The sequence below is a fragment of the Parasteatoda tepidariorum genome, chromosome 8 (assembly GCF_982258835.1).
Source record: "Parasteatoda tepidariorum strain Cologne lab strain chromosome 8, Ptep-v5.0, whole genome shotgun sequence".
In the NCBI taxonomy this organism is placed as follows: Eukaryota; Metazoa; Arthropoda; class Arachnida; order Araneae; family Theridiidae; genus Parasteatoda; species Parasteatoda tepidariorum.
Window position 1 is genome coordinate 45690315 of NC_141762.1, and position 19357 is coordinate 45709671.

General features: G+C 27.4%; 1 long non-coding RNA gene across 3 annotated transcripts; it reads right to left on the reverse strand.

Moving 5' to 3' along the window:
- Positions 1-8566: 8566 nt before the first annotated feature.
- LOC147806118 (uncharacterized) lies at positions 8567-14080 on the reverse strand. Of its 3 annotated transcripts, none has more exons than XR_015428724.1 (4): positions 13883-14080; positions 11976-12033; positions 10997-11061; positions 8567-8688 (listed from the first exon to the last, which is right to left on the reverse strand). It is a non-coding gene; the product is annotated as an uncharacterized LOC147806118 (long non-coding RNA). The 3 variants fall into 3 exon arrangements; XR_015428722.1 differs by having other exon boundaries at positions 11976-12037; positions 13883-14073; XR_015428723.1 differs by lacking the exon at positions 13883-14080 and adding an exon at positions 13383-13825 and having other exon boundaries at positions 11976-12037.
- Between the last annotated feature and the right edge of the window lie 5277 nt (positions 14081-19357).

Sequence of the window (19357 nt, forward strand, 5' to 3'; positions counted from 1 at the left end):
AAAATTTAATTTGGGAAATGACGAGCCAGACAGAACTGGAAAAAAATTGTCTATTAAGTAGCAATTTTAATAGTTTAGAATAGTTCAAAAACAAATTCTCATAGGGGATTCAGCTTTAGTCGTACGCTCTTACATTTTTAATTTCAAGATATCATTATTATGTTCAGCATTCGCTTTCTTGAACTCTAAAATATTTTTATTTATATTTTTCGTTTTAACACTATTAGAATTTTCATTCAAAAATTATGGTAAAATAATTGGCAGCATCCAATTAACCGGAATGTGTACGGTTACAGTTTATTTTCCTTCGCAGGTTTGAAAATTTTTATATCTGGAATGGTTGAAAACGATGAATAGTAAACTATACGGTTTTGCAACATGGTTTTCAAAACCGTCATTCTCATAGGGGTATAAGCTCCTATGGCACAATTTCTTAGACTTTTGTACGACATAGAATTTTTTTTTTGTTAATATTTACTTATAACTTGTTATATAACACTAAACCATATAAAAAATATTAAAAATAAAATTTAAATTTTTTTTACACATTATTTATTTTTTTTACAATCCAGTCATTTTGACTGCTTTTGAGCAATATAGGTATACTAGGAGGCTTCGCCCCCTGCTCGCTGGCGCTCGCCAACCCCCGTAACTGCTTTTGCAGTTCATTTCGGATTGCTTCGTAATCCAATGCTCGCTTTGCTCGCTCATTGGATACGCTCTTAACGTCTAGCTTTTGTATACCTTTTTGAATACTGAAGTTCCGAAAACTTTTCACTGTAGAAAATTCTAAACCTGTACATTTCAATATTAATTTGAAAATGCAAGCAGTTCACATATTTTTCTTAATCACACTATTCTAAATTTCAGTTGTTGAGAAAAGTAACTGTTGTAAGTTTTGTTTCAAAGTCTTTCCCACCAGAGGGTTAAAGCCATGTGTTGTAAAACAATATGAAATAGTAGTCTGCCACTGAACGCCGGATGTAAAGCATCGGTTTTGATGAAGATAATTTTGCATTTTTAATTCTCTGAAGGGCACCACCCTAATAATATGGAATTTGTAAAATAAATGTATATATTTTTGATTGTTGATGAAGCCCATCATTTTGCATTTTCATCAGTGTTCAGAAGCAGAACAACTATAAGTTTTTTATTTTATCACAGAAATATAAAATGTATAAAAAACAAAGAAAAGAGTAAGAAAATGAGTATAGTCATAGAAAAAGTTTAAATTATAATATAGTATTTGTCAGTTAAAATAAAACTTTTTGTTTAAATCATTTCTAACAATTCAAATTTCTCCGAGGCAATCCTAAAGTATCAATTAAGGTAGTATTGTTAAGTTGAAACACAATATTTTTAGTTTTGATGTCAACAATACAATTCAATTTTCCCAAAAACGATTGTTTCCATTGTTAAATTCAATGTCAACAATTCAAATTTTTCTGAGGCAAACTCTTAACCTCTAAATATTACTTTTTTATGTACACATTTCTAAATGTCAGTATTCAACCACAAAACAACTTAAAGTCCTCAAATTTAGCATGAAGTTGTAAAATGTAATGAAAGAGGGTCATAGCAATAAAGAAAGTAGAAGTAAAGTCAGTACTGTAAAATTAAAACAATATTTTTAATCAATGAGCCAAGTTCTTCAAAAAGCAGTTGTAGAAGTAGGTTGTTGATTTAAAACTTTTTATAGAATTTCTTTAAAAACACAATTGTTAATTTGGGCATTTGGCGATACAACACTTATAGAATTGAAGGATTTGTTATGTCAAGCGCTCAGGTATCATAATTTTGATCTAGTTGCGCTTCTATGTCATTTTGATTTATTAAGTTAACTTTCAAAAAATTCTATGGCTGGCAACAGCATTTTTATTTTTTCAGTTGTTTATTTTTATTTCTGTTAGAATTCGTTATTTTTTTAGCGAAATGTTTTTTAACCTAACAGAATTCTTTGCCGACTGATATATGAAGAAAATAAAGTAAATATTTAAGTGTTGTGAAAAGAATTTTATTCAGTTTTACAAAATACTTCAGCCAAAATTTGGGAGCCACGTAAGAGAATTATATATATTAGATCAGAAACACATCATTAAAAGGCAGAATGCTTTGATGTTTTCAAAACGTAAACAAAACAAAGCAAACGTTGCCACCGGCGGAAAAGAAATACAGCCAAAATTTGAGAGTCACGTAAGAGAATTATATATAATAGATACCAAGTTTCAGTCTTTCTAGTGTTAATTAGTTTCCCCAGTTGCGAGAAATAAGAAATACTTGACCTTCTAAACTGTGTTAAACAGCTTTCTGGATAACTATCTATACGGGAATAAAAGTTTCGTATTTCAACAGTCCAAGGCTGAGCACGTTCTGTAAACTCTTCATGTGCAGAAGAAATGGAGGAAATATTGCGGTGTCAACACTGGGGTTCCAACTCCCATTTAGCCAGTTATGAGATTTACAAATTAGTCCTCTCAGCTAAAGTACGTGACTAGCTACAAGGAACTGAATGACTTCATGCAGAGTTCTTTACCTACTTATTACTATAGGATTATTTGACATGTTGTATTGGGCATCCGATGATGGACAAAAAAATATGAATTCGTGATTCTTATCACATGGTTTATTTTCCTACTTTCGAAGAACATGCTCTCGATTTCGATTGGTTGTGGGCCTAGTTGACATGGATAAAATCCTGCTTGTTTAAGTGTTTTAAACAAAAGGCAGTCATTAAACGATTTTTCTCACTGTTAAGAACACCATTTTTTGTACGATTATTTCATTCTTTTAGTTAAATACGCTAAAATAACATTTAATTAAATTGTTGTGAGAAATTCGGTAACAGTGTACATTTTAGTTTTTATTCACTCGTTCATTCTTTTATTTCTTTTCGAAACTATTTTTTATATAGTATCATTGGATAAAAATGTATACGAAATAGCCGTAACTTATAGATATTTTAACTAGAAAATTTTTATACGTTTTAAAAACCTGTTGCATTATGAATGATATCAATATCTGTTACTTTCTAATTGGTTTTAATTATAGACAAAAGAAACGTTTTTTAGAGTTTTTTGCTGAAAAATATGCATTTTATTGATATTCAGTAAAGAACAACGATATTTTAATAATTTTAGAACAGATAAAAAATTAACTGCTATAATAAATAAGTTTTATAAGAAGTTCGAAATATTCACATGCTTTCAACATTGAGAAATTCTTTTTAGTGAAATTACTATTAGTATGGTAGTGACATTTATTGCAAAAAGTGATAATGAATAAAATTAATTTATAACACGCTGTAGAAAAATTCTACATTTAAGAGCTTATTTTAATATTATTCTTAGTAAGATAGCTAATAACTCAGTTGTTATAAAACTTTATACTTGCTTATTCCTTGTTTTAATTCCAGATGAAAGATTTTTAGAAGCATACTTTTAGAAATTTAAAAGTCAGACAAAAATGATTAAATTTTTAAGAATAATACTTTAACTCCAAAAAGCAAACAGTGTAACTAAATAAAAAACAAATTCCGAACAAGACATAACTTTACTACATACAAATATCTATAAAAAACATTACTACAAATATAAAAAATTTGAATCTCTGGAAAAAGGAAGCTCTCTAAAACAAATGCATGAGGATTTTTAAATCTTTTCTTCATCTAAATACTTAATACTTAATTTTGATTTATTGAATTTCGGAAAAAAATATTTTAATTTTTCTTATAGTTAAGAGAACGAAAAGTTTTAATAATGTTTGCTTTTAAAAATAATAATCAGAAAACTACAAATCCAGTTTTAAAAATTCCTCGTTGTGAATATAAACTGCTGTTTGTAGAAAATGCAACACCATGAAGGAATCATCAGAATCAAATGAAATTCGCAGCAAATGTCAATTATAGGATATTATGCAAATTAATAAAGTTTCAGAGCCATCGCGCGTGCGTGGCGCGCGCAGCGCCCTCTGAATTGATGCTGAAAGCGTATAAATAAAGTGCTGTAGCGGGACGTTGAAAATAGTCTATGATTATTTGTTAGTGGCAAACGTTTAGTGAGACCTGAGTATGCCTCCACGACGGAAGAATAAGAAATTCAAGCAACTTACGGAGTTTGAACGAGGGAGGATAATCGGCCTTCGAGAAGGAGGATTTTCCTATCGCGCAATAGCAGCTCGTATGCAGCGGAACAGTTCCACAGTGATGCGAGTTTGGAAGCAGTGGACCGACGAGCACCGAACAACTCGAAAAACAGGCACTGGACGACAGAAGGTGGCGTCAGAGCGCGATGATCGACACCTGCTCCGCATGGCGGTGAATGATCGCACAGCTTCCTCCAGGCAGCTGGCAGCACATTGGTCTACTGCTACAGGTGTACAATTGTCGGCTTCGTCAATTCGTCGTCGTCTGCTGCGCCGTGGATTGCGTGCAAGGGTGCCATTATACAGGATTCCCCTCACGGCGGATCATCGACGGCTGCGTCGGCAGTGGGCTCTTGAGCACAGAGACTGGCGAGCTGATTGGCACCAAGTTGTCTTTTCAGATGAATCACGCTTCAATTTGTGGACCCATGATGGCCGTGTTCGTGTTAGACGTTATGCCGGTCAACGCTGCCTTCCTGAGTGTATTATTGAACGACATAGTGGTCGAACACCCGGAGTTATGGTCTGGGGTGCGATTTCGTATCATGGACGATCCAATTTGATACGAATTGAGGGTAATCTCAATAGCAACAGATACGTCCGTGAAGTGCTACAGCCCGAAGTCGTTCCTTTCCTTCAAGGCATCCCTGGAGCTATCTTTCAGCAGGATAATGCACGCCCACATGTTGCGCGGACTGTTAGAGACTTCTGTTCAGCACAACGCATGCAACTTCTTCCTTGGCCTGCTTATTCGCCGGATATGTCGCCTATTGAGCACGTGTGGGATATGGTTGGTCGGCGTCTCACTCGTGATCCGCGTTCTGCAGTTTCCAAAGACGAACTTTGGTTGCGCATACAAGCGATATGGAATTCTCTTCCTCAAGCAGATATTCAACATCTGTTTGACTCCATGCCACGTCGTATAGCAGCACTTATTGCAGCGCGTGGTGGCTGCACCAAATACTGATTTCGGACGCTTAATTTGTTTCTTTTGTTTTGAAAATTTCATCATTTATTTGTATCAGTACAAGTCGTTTCTGCATTAAATTTCATTTGATTCTGATGATTCTTTCATGGTGTTGCATTTTCTACAAACAGCAGTTTATATTTATATTACATAATGTATAGTTTTTAATGTGTTCTATTCTATTTTGTTTTAATAAATATTTTTTTGTGCTCCTCACACTATTGTATTCATATATTTTGCTTTGGCTATATTGATACAATATTAGAAAGCACTCATTTCTGCCGATTTAATCGTGTGAGCTGATGAAGAGATTATATCATTTTCTTCCGGATTTTCATAATTCTTTTTTAAATTTTAAATATATTTTTCAATAATTTTTTAATAATTTTCTTTTTCTCTTTTTTCATTATTCTGCAAATTGTCCATATTTTCTCTACTCTTTGAATATATATATATATATATATATATATATATATATATATATATATATATATATATATATATATATATATATATATATATATATATATATATATATATATATATATATATATATATATATATATATATATATATATATATATATATATATATATATATATATATATATATATATATATATATATAGTTAATTGTTGAACTAAAGAAAGTGAAACCATTTAAAAAATACTCTTTAAAAAATGTTGCTTCAAAGCAAAATTTATTTTTCTATGAAAGAACATTTCTGACACTATTTCATTTTTACATTATTTGCACCATTGCATAGGCATTTATTATAGCGAGAAACCAGCCCGTCTTTACCATCTTTAAAGAGATCTGCTGTTCGTAATGACAGTCACTGCTGGACACTGGTTTTTTCACGTGATCATTTTAATCAAGGTGCCACGCACCCAAATTACGCTCTAAGTTTAAGAAAAAATAGTAGTCTGAAGGTGCGAGGTCGGGGCACAATGGTGGGTAGTCTAACTGCTCCCATCTGTATTGTTAAATATGGTTTTGAGTGATACCTACAAAACGGGGATGTTGTCATGAAGCAACACAATACCTTTACTAATGACGCAAAATATTCTCAGTGGTAGAAGTATCATTGGTGAGAATTTCATTGCGGTCTGGCTAACCATGGAAGATTTTTGCGTCTTTTTCTCTCCTTGTAACACAAGTGCGAGTTAAATGTATTCCACGGAGGCTAGTTTGTACCAATTATTTACTCAATGGAGATCCTTTGTTTTCTGAATTGAGTTCAAAATTAGAAGGCGACGGAGTTGAATATTGTTAGTCGCAAACTCAGGATAGGGTCGAGTCTTCAATGCTGGATACAAAATAAAACAAAATATACCTTGCTGAGCATTCCAAGCCTTTTGATTTGAATTGTATGCCACAGTTTTCACAAAGATTTAAACAATCACACAACATTGACGAACCGTAAGTATTATGGAATGATCTTCACAGTCGACGGCACAAATATTTTCCACCCTCTCTATTGCATGTAAACACATCATAATTCGGATGTTATGGTATCAGTGAATAAACAATCAACCATGGAGAAACATTTGCGCATGAACGGAAGTGCAACAGTACAGCAGAGTTGATGGTGGAATGGAACGTTGCTTACTTTCTGGTCATGCCTCATATAAAGTGAGGTAAACTTTAAAATAATTTCACAAAAATGTAATTATTTTTCCCTGCAGTACGTATGGTAGTACTGTACTGGAAAGAGAATGATATTTTATATGTATGAAGCATTTTTTTGTATGAAACGTTAAAATAAATATTATATTTCTTTTCTGTAATTTATGCTATCTTCATTGGTGGTTAATCAGATTATAATAGCCTAACAACATATTATTTCATAAAACTCGTCTAAAGGGTTGTTTTCCATATTGCTTTAACATCTTTATAATCCAATTAACTCTTAATTGGCTCTGAAATTTAAACAGGGTGATAGGTTTAACCCTTTAAAATCTATTTTGTATGGCGTTATAGTTTTAAAAGACCTATATTATCAATATTTCAACTGAAAAAGAATTTTAATTTAGCATAATAAACAATTTTATGTCAACTTTAATAGTTCTTTAAAGATAGACAACCCAACAAGCACACAACTTTTGGGCTAGTGAAGGGACAATGCCGGCTCACCTAAAGTGCCATTACGGCGGGCTTTTCATTGCCGTATCGGTTCCGTTAATAAAGTGAAATCTGGGCCAGAATGAGGGCCAGTGCATGGCATTTCAGGCAAACTTCTGGCAATCGTTGAAGGACCGGGACTATTTTGTTGCCTCTGGATTGCTTTGCCATTTTTGCCTGTTAAATACCGGGGAAAATTTTTTTTTTCACAGAATAAAGAGAAAATTGCCGTAAAGGCTTTTATTGAACCTTTATGATGTCTTTTTTGCCTTTTTATCAAAAGCTGAATACGTTCACTGGCATACGTCGTTGCCTCGCTTGCCGTTAAGGCACCTTAACTGTAGACTGATTAGAAAACGTCTATGCCGTTTTCGCCCATATCGCACCTTTATTTCAGGTGTTTAGGCGAACTTCTTTGCCTTATTTACCAATACACCACCCTTAACTCACCTCAAACTCGGTTCAATAGAGTTTTAATGGCGTCCTTGCCGGTATCACACCTTTATTTCAGATGCTTAGGCGAACTTCTTTGCCTTATTTGCTGATAAACCACCCTTAACTCACCTCCCACTTGGTTCAATAGAAAACTTGCCGGTATCACACCTTTATTTTAGGTGTCTCGGCATTTTTTTTATTTTTTATTATTAGAACTTAGCTTTTAATTTCAAAGGCTTCTTGCTGCATTTTGTTACAATTCTTATTTAGGGAACATAAATTGTCACGAGTGTGTGTTCTACTCGGCTGATATCAGTGATAGTAATTTATTGATTCTTAGCTTTTTATATTGTAATATAACAACAACTGTCATTACATGCATACTGTTTTATGAAAATATAAAAAACAAAATGGTGTAAAACAATTATTTAATTTATAACCAAATGTCCAATGAATCTTCGTACAATAAAATAGACTTTTTTTTATTTCATTTTAAACAATTATAAGCGCTATCATTTAAAGTAGAAGCATATAAAAAAAAATCTTTTTGAATTGAGTATTTAAATTTTTTAAGCATTTTGAGATAGAGGAAATTAAGTACAAATTTTTATTCTAAAATAAAACACAATGCAACTCAATAAATAAGTTATTTAAGTTTTTAAAATAATGCTTATATATTTAAAACCTACATCTAGCTTTTATTGATAGAAACTTAAGTTTATTTATCCTATAATTTTGTGTATATTCATCAAGTCATTAATTTTATTAAATATTAGATAAACAGTATATATCATAAATAGTTTTTTCAAAAAAAAAATATTTTGTACTAGTAAATAATACACCATTTTAGTAATTTTAAATATATAAAAGCAGGAATTTTAACAACAATAAAGCTTAAAATAAACCATGAAGGAGTTTTATTTCCTTGTAACAAATCAATACATCTGTATACACTATTTACATATGGACAAATATATTTTCTTTATCCCATTCCAGAAGCTTTATTTCAATGAGCCTTTTTCCTGCAAAAAATAAAGCAATTTATTTTACTATAGATATATTAAATGTTCACAGAAAAAAAAATATCATTGATTTAAATCAACTGATTTTTTAAAAGCCATGGATTAAGACAAGCTGATTATTTTTACAAAAAATTATTAATTTAATTATAAAAATATGATATTGAATTTAGTTAATAAATATGCATTCTTTAGGTTGCATTTAAAAAAAACAACTAAGATCTGATTTCAGAGATAATGATAGTATTTCACTAAGAAATAATAAAAGAGATATGTATGTAAATTATTATAGTCATACATCCCTTTAATGATTATACTTAAGAAAAGTATTGATTTAAAGAAATAGATTTGAAAAAAATCAATTACTTAAATAAACTTATCATTTAACTATTATAATTATAAATACTTTTTATACTATGTAACTAATAAAAACATTATTTATAGTATGTTTAATTCAAGTCTTTTTTTTTTCATTAATAAGGTTATTTACTAAGAAATGGTGAAAGGGATATGCAAGCAAATTATTATTTTTTAAAATAGATCAACTGCCAAACATATTAAAATTATTCACATTTCATTTTTTAATTATTTAAATGCAGTTCATATATATGTAGCTCATAGATATCAAGACTTATTCTACCCAAAGTAATTTAAAAAAGTTTTTTCAGCAATGCAATCTGATCTAAACTAATTTAATCTGCTTTAGATATCTAATTGAAAAATAGTATCACAAACTTTAACATTCATTAGCAAATTGAGAATGAAAAACATAATTATAATTCTATTTATTCAATTATTTTTGTAATAATTAAATAATTTTAACCATCTTAGTTATAAATGTTAACTATTGTAGCTATAATAATATTTTAAAGTAATGTTAAGTGTTATGAAAACAATTCATTCAATGTTTTGAATGGTAAACGTAGAAAAAAATTTTTTTTTTAAATGATTTTCTTAAACCCAACAATTTATTAACAATATTCATGTTATATTTAATTTTATTTAATGCGACATTATATTAATAACCAAATTGCTGGTACATTATACATTTATCAGTTAACTGTAAAAAAAAATTAACAAAAAAGTATAATTTGCTCTAAATATAAATTTTTTAATTCCAGAAACAAAGCTTGAATAATTTTTTTAATTCTATTAATGAGCGATTCGTAACAGTTTGAGATTGATAATTAGGAAATGTTAATAGTACTTCTGTAACCAGTATCAATTACTTAATATTATTTCATACCAATATTTATTTAAAATCTGCAATTAAATTCGTGACATCCTTAATAAATTACTTTTAAGTGGAGTTTCAATTATTTTGAAAGGAAGGCAAAGTAAATATATGTGTCTTGGCATTTATATATATATATATATGTATATATATATATTACATCAGAAATACAAATCTTTTGATTATTCAAACTGATAGTTTTAGGAACTGCATTAGTATTTGTAGAATATGTGATGTTCTGAACACAGACATTGTCAGAAATCAGAGCAAAAAGCTAAAAAAACATGAGAATAAAGTTGTTTTTTTTTCTTTATCAGGAATTCAGAAATTTCAGGACTATGAACTCGGATATTATTTAACTTATTAAATAAACTATTATGCTAAAATAAATGGAGAGAAATTTTATACTTTATTATTAAACTATTAGTATAAAAACTTACTTTTATTATATCTTTCCTTATCAATTTTGTATCTTTTTTATAAAATAATTATAATGCACCATATAAGAAAACACTTTTTAATTATCATTCATATAAAATATATATGATATATTGCCTTAAATATATAAAAATTTATATTATGTTAATGGATTAAAAAATAATTATGTTCCATGAAATTTAATTACATACTAATATCATAAATTATACACATCTAAATAATAACATTAATTAAACAATATTGAAATATAGCATTTCTATATTACGGGCAAGCAAGGTAGAGAATCATTCTTTATGGTATCACTAAAATCAAATTTAAATGCTGAATGTTTATTTTGCTTGCTAAATAAAGCTGCATACTTAAATATTTAGTTCTTTCCTTTTTTATTAGATATTTTGTTAATATATTTAAAGAAAAGAGTGGATATTTTTAGTTGTTTATTGAAAATATTAATTAATAGTTAAAGGAATAGTTAATTGCTATGAAAGACCTTGAATTGGCTCGGTTAATTTCAATTGGCTTAAAATAATGTCCCACAAATTGTTTTAAAAAAACACAAAACCCCCAGTTTAAACAAAAAAAACTGGTTTCTTTTCAACCATATGGTAACCTAAGGTAAAATATAAATTTATTTCTTACCATCCTTTTTGTTGATTTTTGAATTTTGAGTTTTATCTTCATTGTTGATCTTCCATCCTGACTCCCTATGAAAGAAAAAAAAAACTATAATTAGAATATGATAGTTGTAAAATTAGTTAAAACAAAAACAACAAAATCGAAACAATAAAAAAAAAACTGTTTCTAAAATCATGTATGAAGATCAATGTAAATATTTTTATTTCAGTTATGGAATATGACAATAAGTTCATTGTTTATCATTTATCTTGTTTATACTCTAAGCATGTGGTGTGTTAGAGGAACTAAATGTGAATTGGTAAATTCAATAAAACTTAGCACGAGCTTGTAGGGGAATACTTTTAGCCTTTCAGCCCAAATTTAATGTGGACAAAGTTTTTAATTTTTTTCATGTATTTTTTTTAAGTAAAAAATATTTGCTAAAATAATTGCTTTAATACGAATATTATATGCTGGTGAAACTTATGGAAAAATGAAATGTTATATAATATTATCATTTCAAATAAAATAACGAAAAATATTTCGTTATTCATTCATAACTTTACGTAGTTATTTTAACAGTAAAAATAATTTCTTTTAAAATTTTGTTTTCTAACTAATTAAAAAAATAGAATGATAAAAAAATGTTATAACAGGCATGAAAACAGAGAAAACAAATACTAAAATATCGTAATGATATAAAATTGTCAGCACATCTTTTCACCTAATTTATACATTCATAAAGTGCATTTTTCATTTATTACGAAACCTTATTAAGAAATTATTAAATAAGAATATTGCAAAAATATAAATATAAAAGCTTATATGAGTAATAAAAACACTTGTTATTAATAAAGACTGTGTTAGAGAAATACATAAAGTGAACTTAATTTTGATAAGCACAATAATTACTAATTAAAAAAATCAAAATTCTTTTGCAAATCAAAAATATGTGATTTAATTGAAAAAAATATTAATATTTAATGTTTCACTATGTTCTTACCTTATTTTGCTGTTGATGGCTGTTGATCGCTGGATTAGCATTTCTTGGATCGTTCGCCCTGTCTTTCCATAAAAGAAAAGGAATAAATTAGAGTATGATCGTCATAAAAACAGTTAAAAATCAACAAAATCAAAACTGTTTCTAACTAATTAAATTTTATAATTTTTGTTAAAAACAATTTTTTGATTTAAATGAAATTAATTTTGATTTAAAGGAAAGAGAAGGATCATATATTAAAATTACAGCGAATATTTATATTTTTGGTAACTGACGATAAGTTGAATGTTTACCAAATTTTACCTTACCAAATTTTCTCTTAAAATTTTTTTGATTCTAATTTAGAAAAAGAACTAGTCTTTTAGCCAATTAGAATTAAAATAAATAGATAAATTAGAATTAAAATAAATAGATAAATTAGAATTAAAATAAATAGACAAATTCTAAATAAAGCTTTTGTTAGTTAGGGCTCCCTCTCAATTTTAAAAATAAAATTTCCTGAATTTTTGAGGAATAGTTTCCAACAATTTTTAGATTATATATTTCCACTACACAGTTATCATCATAAATTTTAATTAAACAGTTAATAAAAATTCTTTTTTGTAGAAAATGTATACACTTTCTTAAACACAAAATTGTCAAAGGTGAAGGCTGAACAGGTATATTTTAGAATTAACAACCATTTAAAAACTCAAAATAGTAAATTAAGAAGAAGATAAATTACATGAGATAAATTATAGATTTTGCACAATAACTGGAAAAAAAGAATTAGTAATCGTCTTTATAGCATTGAGGACCAACAATATTTAATACAAAAAGCTTTATTTCATGAAAAAAAATATTATACAGAAAATATTATTATACTTATGAATAAATTTTAAAAATAATAACCATGAAATAATATTCTAATTTCTATTCAAAAAAATTGAACGTAATTTTAAATTAAATTTGCTTTATAACAAATTCAGTTTTACAACATAATAATTTTATAACGAATTAATTCATTTTAAAACAAATTTAATCGTAAAATTAAACTTAATATAAAGATTTGAAATGTTCTTATACCTCTACAGCAATTCATTAAATGCAAAAGAAGTATAAAAACAACAAAATAAAAATTAGAAATACTGTCCTTCTATTTAATATGTCATTTTGTTATTTATTTATTTAGAACAAAGAATATATTATATTGAGTATCAAAACAAATATTTAAATTGTTTAAAAATATATTCTGAAAATACTCAAAAAAACTTTAAAAGTGGAAGTGTTTAGTGGAACAATTTTTACATGTTTACCAACGTTATTATTATTTTTTTTAATTTAAAAAAGTCAAAGCAGAAAAATATCAAAATTAAAGTATAATTTAAATATAAAGTAACTAATTAGAGATGAGAAAATTTAAACTCTTACTATTTATTTATTTATTTTATGGTGGTTCAAAAAATATTTCTTCTTATATCTAATCAAAATTATTATTTGAAACAATAAGTGACACCCGCGGTTTAGATAATTCAAATAATGTTTTTTAACAATCCTTCAGAGAAAAAATATGGCTACCGAAATGAAGTAAATTATTAAATTAATCAATGCTTCCGAAAAATGAAAGAAGCATTTTTAATTAATGCATAAGAAATCATAAATTTTTCTTTTATTAGATAGAGTTAATTGAACTTTTATTTATTAAAAAAATCGTCTAATTCATTTTAAAACTAAACTAGCAGCTTAAACTAAACAACAGGAAAGCATAAGATAAAATAGCCAACTGAAGTATTATAGTTATAAAACATAATTTCTAAAAACTTAGCAAATAAAATCAAAGCGAATTAAACTAATTTTAAAAAGCTATTTAATAAATAAGTTAAAAAATTTTTTAAATTACATGAACTAAAGAGAAAAAACTTGTTACTTACTTGCTCTCAAGTGGCGCCATTTCTATTTTTCGAAGAAAGAAGAAAACTAGGGGCTACCTTTAGAAACTAGGGGCTACGTTTATCTCCTTCTTTTTACACCCTTTTCGCCAAATGAATCTTTTAGCTTGTTCTATACAAGTAATCAACGACCACCTACTGAGCAGCTTTTCCGTACTTGAAAGGAATGTTTCTTAGAATTGGGGGTAGGGGACCAGTGGCGTGCCAGCCGGGGGGGCAGAGGGGGCAGTCGCCCCCTCTGAAATTTTAGTGAGGGGGCAAACAATATATTTCGCCCCTCCTGAAATTTAAACATTCGAGAAAATAAAATCAAGTAAAATTCCGAGTAAAAAATAGTCAAAAAGTAAAATTTTAGAAAAAAGTAACTTTTTAGTTGAACTTTGTAGCTATTTTCCAAGTAAAAAACCTAATTTTCCTCTGAAATTAAAGTAAGAGGTTATAATAAATATGAAGGCAAGAAATAAATTTAGGTAAAATTGGTAATTTTAGGAAAAAACAAAATTTTTTTTTTCAATTTTGAAGCTATTTTTCAAAAAGAAAACCTTATTGTCTTTTGAAATTTAATAAAAGGGCCTATATTGCGTTTCGCCCCTTCTGAAATTTAGACATTCACAAAAATAAAGTCAATTTAAATTAGTAAACTTAAAGGAAGAAAAAAACTTTTTTCAACTTTGAAGCGATTTTCTAAGAAAAATGAAGGGTGAGTAATGTACTTCGCCCCTCTTGAAATTTTGCCATTCGTGATAATAATGTCAAGTTAAATTGATAACTTTAGAAAAAAATAACCATTTCTTTTTCAACTTTAAGGTTATTTTCGAAATCAAAAATTACTTATTTTACTGTGAATTTAAATTGAGGGGGCGAATAACGTGCTTCGCCCCTTCTGAAATTTAGCCATTCTTGAAAACATAGTTAAGTTCAATTGGTAATTTCAAAAGAAGAAAAAGAACTTTTTCTCAACTCTGAAGTTTTTATAAAAAAAATGTAAGAAAAAAAAACAATATTTTCTTTTGAAATTCAATTGAGGGGGTGAATAGTGTGCTTCGCCCCTTCTAAAATTTAGCCATTCGTGAAAATAAAATTAAGTTGGTAATTTGGAAGAAAAAAAAAGAACTTTTTTAAAAAAAAAATAAAAAAAAAATAAAGAAAACATTTTTTTTGTCTTAAATTTAATTGAAGAGGCGAATAGTGTACTTAGCCCTTTACAAAATTTAGATATTCGTGAGAATGAAGTCAAGTTCAATTGGTAACTTTAGAAAAAAAGATCCATTTCTTTTTCTACTTTAAAGCTATTTTCGAAATTAAAAACTTTATTTTACTGTGAATTGAAATTGAGGGGGCGAATAATGTGCTTCACCCGTTCTGAAATTTTGCCATTCGTGAAAATAAAGTTAAGTTAAATTGGCAATTTTAGAAAGAAAAAAAAGAATCCTTTTTCAACTTTAGTTTTTTTTTTTTTTTTTTTTTTTTTTTTTTTTTTTTTTTAAAGCACTATTTTCTTCTGAAGTTTAATTGAGTGATATTTAGACATTAGACCCCATTTGATATTTAGACATTCATGAGAATGAAGTCAAGTTAAATTGATAACTTTAGGAAAAAAGCACTATTTTTTCCCCTTTAAAGCTATTTTCTAAGTAAAAAACTTTATTTACCTCTGAAATTTAATTGAAGGGTGAAAAATGTGCTTCGCCCCTTCTGAAATTTAGCCATTCGTGAAAATAATGTCAAGTTAAATTGATAACTTTAAAAAAAAGCCCTATTTTTTTTTCTACTTTAAAGTTATTTTCGAAATCAAAAACTTTATTTTACTGGGAATTTAAATTAAGGGAGCGAAAAATGTGCTTCGCCCCTTCTGAAATTTAGCCTTTCGTGAAAATAAAGTTAAATTGGTAATTTTAGAAAAAAAAAATTTTCAACTTTAAAGTTTTTTTTTTAAACATTTTTTTCCTCTGAAATTTAATTGAGGGGGCGAATAGTGTTCTTAGCCACTTCTGAAATTCGTGAGAATGAAGTCAAGTTAAATTGGTAACTTTTGAAAAAAAGTACTGTTTTTTTTTTATACTTTAAAGCTATTTTTGAAATTAAAACTTTTATTTTCCTCTGAAATTTAATTGAAAGGCGAATAATTTGCTTTGCCCTTATTGAAATTTAAATATTCGTGAAAATAAAATTAAGTTAAATTGGTAATTTCAGAAAAAAAAAAAACTGTCTAAAAAACTTTCTAAAGACAAAGACTTTTTTTCCACGTATAACTTTCCATATAATTAAAAGAAAATCTCATCCCAACTTCATCTCTTTTGCCCTTCCCTGGCGGAAAGAGTAATAAAATGCAACCTTCACAGATAAAAATTGGTTTCAAAGCCACCCCTGACTTTCAACAATTTCCTTTCCACTCACTTTGGCATATAATTCTGGTGGCCAAACCCCCCACAAAGACAGTTATCTGACTCCTCAAAAACAGTCACCTCATGTTACACACTGTGGGTAAAAGTACTTTGCTTCTTAAATTTTCATTTTTATGGCCTTTTGCTCCTTTGTCCTCTTTTTAAAATGTCAGATATCCACAGAAACATATCTTATTTGGATATCTCTTCGTAAATCGTCTCAAACAAGCAATTATCTAGATTTTCTGAGAAAACAGGTGTTTTAAGCTTTTAAGGGATCTAAACTGGGGAGGACTTATTGACATTTTCTCTGGTCTGGTCTTTTTGTGATGAGACATTTCTTAGACTAACGTAAATAAACGCTCTCTGTTAATTTTTTTTTTTAGCTCTTTTAATTACATAATTTAAGTTATCAATTTCAAAAAGAAAGCATATTTTTTTATTTTGTTTAATTGTTTTAAATTATTTGGTTGTTTTTTGTTCTGGTTGTTGTTGTCGTTATTTTTTTTACATCAGTTTGATAAATTAAATAACAAGGAAACGTAAAATAGATATCGAAAGAGGTAAGCAAATGTTTTCACTTCATTAAATTATTTAATGCTTTAATAATTATGCATTTATGTACTATTTGAATTGTTTCAGATAGTTGTTCGTATATCAAATACATTTAAATAGTACATTAGTTCATGATTTTACCGTTTGTTGTTGGTGTATGGATTAGTTTATGCTACGAATTTAATTTTTTTTAATTGTTAAATAATATTTTGAATTCTTTTTACTTTTAAAAACTTTGTTTTTATTCGAAAATGAAATTCAACCTTTAATTTTTTAAGAAAATCCTAGTCAATAAAAAAATAATAAATAAAGTACCTTGAAATAAGAAATTTGTTTTCGTATTTTCGATTATTCTTTCAACTTTTAGGAGGTACATTTTAATATCGGTTCCTTAAGATCATCAATGCCTTTATTTTATTGAAATTAATTTTCTTCTGCTCTTTTGGCACAAAAGTGATATTCATTGCAGATTAATATACTAAAAATAAATAAATAAAAATGACCGAAAAACTATTGATTCTAAAAACAGGAAAATAACACGATTGAGAATGCATCATATCAGCTCTGAAAGGTGTTTTTCTTTTTCCTTTTTCTAATTTTTTAAATTTACTATTTTATTTTTATCTTATATGATAACTATTATTATATTATGTATATCATATGATTACGTAGAGCAAAACTCTAACACCAAATCTGTTATACATTTACTCTCTCTCATGTGAAATAAACCAATTAAAAAAAACATTATACACCAACAATAATTTGTATAAATAAGGATAATTCGTTTAAATAATGATAATTTTTATTTTAATACAAACAAATTAACTACCATTTTTATTTTTAACAATGAAAATGTTGAAAAATTATTCTTTAAGAAAGGTTCATTAAAAATTTTCATAATATTTTATTATTCTCAGTAATAAAAACTTTAATTAAACAAAAAACTTATTTTTAAGAATGGGGCAATATTGGAGGGTAAAACACATTCCGTAACATTGGAGGGGAAAAAATTATCCGCGTAATTTTTGTAGTCTTTTTTTTTTTAATCATGATTTCATAGGATGCTAAAATTGTGTTAATTAACTTTGTGAAAGCTTTTTTCATGAATATTTCTTCTGAATTTAAAGTATTAATTTTCAAAAATTTTAATGCTGAAATTATAAATGCTGTTGATGGAGATTAAAAAATTAATGCGATCAATACTATTGTAATTCATCATTTCTTAAAAATGTGAATATTTCTCTTTATCAATTGAATATTTTTATTTTCCGTTTTAAACATGACAATTACGACTTAAATCCAGATAAATTAAACTGGAACAATATGAGAAAAATACTACACATAAAACTACTTAAATTTCATTTATTTTTCCGCATTTTGTGTTATATTATATGTTATATATGTATTATGTGTTATATATGTTATATATATGTATTATGTGTTATATATGTTATATATATGTTATTGTGTTATATTTTTGTTTATTTTATTTTTCTCTTTAAAAATCCGAAGCAAATAAAATTCATTGTCAAGACAAGCCATTAAAAAGAATTTTTTATTTAGGAAAAAAGCTGTATAACCTTTTTCTTTGGTATTATATTTGCTTTGGAATTTCAAATAAATAAATAGTTCCCTGTCATAAATGTTTACTCATATATGACGTCGCGAATATATATATTTACATGCCATTCTGATCAGAAGTTTCAATAGGCAAATTATTCAAAAAAGAATCTTCTTTGAAATATAGCCATATTTTTAGGTCCCTGTACACACTGGAGTAACGTAACTTTATTTTTAGCTCGATGTTAATTATATAACTGCTGAATATTTTTTTTATAGTGGCTTTTTAAAAGGAGAGCATATGTGATACATAAAACCGTAAAATTCCATCCAATTTCTATAAAATGTGTTGAAAATTTTTAATTTGAAATCAATAAGTAATTTCATTTTTTATAACTATATTTTTAACAGATTCAAGAAGTTTTATGAAATTGACACTTCATGACTTGCATTATAATTAACTTGTTGACTAGGGATACTTTATTTAAGACTTTTTATGATTACTTTATTTATTTAATTTTAAGTTATGAGCTTCCATTACCCATAAGTGATATATGCGCTAGTTTTATAAACTTAATTTATACAACAATACAGATATTTACTAAAATTGTCTGAAAAATTAAGCTTAAAAATAATAATAAAGTAATAACTTAGTTAATTAAATTAGCTCCAACTGTTATTATTCTTTTTTTAATTTTACAATATCATCTAATCTAATACGTCATATGGTAACCATATTATATATAGACAGAGCTATACTTTCTTCAAAGTTTACACTTTATATTAAATCCATTTTTTGATTTTATAAAACCTTCGAAATACAATTTTCAGTGTCTGACCTGTTAATTCCATCATACCTGTCTTTCTGTATACCGGATAATAATAATAATCTGAATCAAAATATTTTGGTTTCATTTGATGGCCTGTAGCCTTAATAGCTTTGTTTAAAAAAATTTTC